Source organism: Pygocentrus nattereri, chromosome 26, assembly GCF_015220715.1.
Source record: "Pygocentrus nattereri isolate fPygNat1 chromosome 26, fPygNat1.pri, whole genome shotgun sequence".
NCBI classification, from domain to species: Eukaryota; Metazoa; Chordata; class Actinopteri; order Characiformes; family Serrasalmidae; genus Pygocentrus; species Pygocentrus nattereri.
In genome coordinates this window covers 25334339-25337280 of record NC_051236.1, presented here as the reverse complement: position 1 = coordinate 25337280, position 2942 = coordinate 25334339, and the positions used below count along the sequence as shown (strand labels likewise).

The 2942-nt window shown below is 46.5% G+C and overlaps 1 pseudogene; it reads right to left on the bottom strand.

The window, feature by feature from the left end:
* Window positions 1-605: 605 nt before the first annotated feature.
* Window positions 606-1637, bottom strand: LOC119262495 (annotated as a pseudogene).
* Between the last annotated feature and the right edge of the window lie 1305 nt (window positions 1638-2942).

The window sequence follows — 2942 nt, the reverse complement described above, 5'->3', positions numbered from 1 at the left end:
AAAGTCATCCATGTACAAATGATGAGGGTTTTTCGGATTTCCAGTGGAACATAAAGAGATGCCAAGCTGTATGGCAAAATGTTGAGCAGAAAGATAGTCTTTAAAGCAAAGTGCCCAGTGGCATCCACAAATTGCTAGTTTCAAGGTGGATCACACCTGATTCTTCTTGTGTAATCAGATGGTCTTCAAACAGCTGATCAAGTGTACTCCTGCTTTGGTGGCATGAAAAACTCACACCTCGCTGGCCATCTGCAGATAAGATTGGACCCTCCTACATTTACATTTACATTTACAGCATTTAGAAGACACTCTTATCCAGAGCGACTTACAAGAAGTGCTTTCTCTAGCTAGAGAAAGTATCTTTGCTAGTTACCAATAGGTTAGAAAGACAGTCCTGAGCTCAGATACTGCTAGAAACAAAAAGTCACTGTTGATACTGAGAGAAAAGGAGCAGAGCTGAACATAGAACTCTGTGCAACACAATAAAATACAATACAATACAATAAAATACAGTAAACTACAAAACACAGTGCAATACAATAAAATAGAATATATAAGTGCAGCACAATATATTGCAATCTATATTTAATTCAATGCTCATTTAAGTGCTGTGTAAAGAGATGTGTCTTCAGTCTGTGTTTGAAGACAGCAAGAGACTGGACAGCCAGTGGGAGTTCATTCCACCACATGGGTGCACAGAGAACATTCTCGACGCTTGTCTTCCACGCGCCTTGAAGGATGCGGGTCAAGCCGAGCTGTACTCAAAGCTCAAAGGACTCGTGGTACAGTTTGAGATTTCACCATTGCCATCAAGTAGGTAGGGGCTGGTCCATTTTTGGCTCTGTAGGCAAGCATTAGGGTTTTGAATCTGATGCGTGCAGCTACAGGAAGCCAGTGAAGGGAGCGCAGCAGTGGGGTGACGTGGCTGAACTTGGGTAGATTGAAGACGAGCCGTGCTGCCGCATTCTGGATGAGTTGCAGAGGCTTGATGGCCACATGGGAAGACCAGCCAAGAGCAAGTTGCAGTAGTCAAACCTTGAGATGACAAGAGACTGCACTAGCAGCTGGGCGGCCTCTCGGGTGAGGAAGGGTCGGATCCTATGGATGTAGTACAGGAGAAACCTGCATGACCGAGTCAGGTTCACGATGTGAGTCGAGAACGATAACTGGCCATCCAGAATCACACCAAGACTTCATGCCTCTACAGATGGAACAATCAGAGAGTTCTCAAATGAGATGGCAAGATCATCATGAAGACCTGTAGATGCAGGGATGAATATCAGCTCAGTCTTACTAGGATTGAGCTTCAGGTGGTGACCTGCCATCCATGAAGAGATGTCAGACAGGCATGCCGAGATGCGACTGGAAACCTATGTGTCAGAGGGTGAGAAAGAAAGTATTAGTTGAGTGTCATCAGCATAACAGTGATAAGAGAAGCCATGAGAAGATATTACATCACCCAGAGAGCTAGTGCAAAGAGAAAAGAGAAGAGGACCCAGCACCGAGCCTTGTTGGACACCAGTGGATGTGAACTCTCTCCATGTGAACCTTCTCCATGTTATCTGATAAGAGCGATCTTCCAGATAGGACTTGAACCACTTCCATGCATAGCCAGGGTTGGTGAGGATGTCCAGAAGGATCGTATGGTTGACTGTGTCAAAAGCTGCTGAGAGATCAAGAAGGATCAGGACAGATGACAGTTTGGCTGATCTTGCTGATTGGAGCTTCTTGGTCACTGCTATGAGAGCAGTTTCTGTTGAGTGCGCTGGTTTGAAGCCAGACTGGTTGGGGTCCTGGAGCTGGTTCTGTGTGAGAAAGCAAGAAAATTGATTATAGACTGCAGGTTCAAGAATTTTTTAAAGGAAAGAAAGTAGTGATATCGGTGTGTAGTTGTTGACATCAGAGCTGTCAAGCATGGGTTTCTTCAAGATGGGGAGTACTCTTGCAGTCTTGAAAGTTGATGGAACTTTGCCTGATGCCAAGGACTTGTTGATGAGAAAAGTGATGAAGGGCAATAGGTCCTTGGAGATTGACTGAAACAATGCAGATGGGACGGGATCCAGTGGGCAGGTGGATGGGTTACTGGATTTGATCAGTTGAAGGACAGCATCTGTGGAAAGAGAAGAAAAACAGTTTAAGGGATTGAGAACGAGAGGAGGCGATCTAGTGCAAGGAGTAGGGACAGAGGGAAAAGACTGGCGGATTCTATCAACCTTCTCCTCAAAGAAGTTGACAAAATCCTCAGAGGTGAGATAAGAGGGTGGAGGGGGAGGGGGAGGAGGAGGGTTGAGAAGAGAGGAGAAAATGCTGAAGACCTTGCGTGGATCAGATGCTGATGCTTTCAGTTTCCCTCTGTAGAAAAATGACTTCGCAGCAGTAACTTTGAGTGAGAACTTGGAAAGGAGAGATTGGTAGGAGTGAAGATCCGAGTCAAGCTGGGATTTCCTGCACCTTCTCTCAGCCTTCCTTAGTTCTTGTCGGTTGCTGCGCAGGACACCCATCAGCCAGGGGGCAGGTGAGGAAGATCTTGCTGGCCTGGAGGAGAGATGACACAGAAAGTTAATTGCAGATGAGAGTGAAGAAAGGAAAGCATCTGTAGCCATGTTCAGTGAGAGAGAGGAAAATGAAAGGGTGGTCAGGATAGTTGAGGTGAAAGATGAGGAAGAAGTGGAGTGCAAGTTGTGCTGAGAAGAGGAGCAAAAAGGGGTGAAATGGACAGGAGTAACGTGGGGGGGGCGGGTTTGGGGAGTGAGAAAGATAGGAAGTGGTGATCAGAGCGATGCATAGGAGTTACTGTCACATCCAGCGTGGAGGTAGGTCTGGTGACTATCAGGTCCAAAGCATCGCCTGCTCTGTGCATCGGAGGAGTCTGGTTGAGGGTGAGGTCGAAGGATGATAGCAGTGGTAACAGGCAGGATGACTGCAGCTTGTCTGATGGCAGA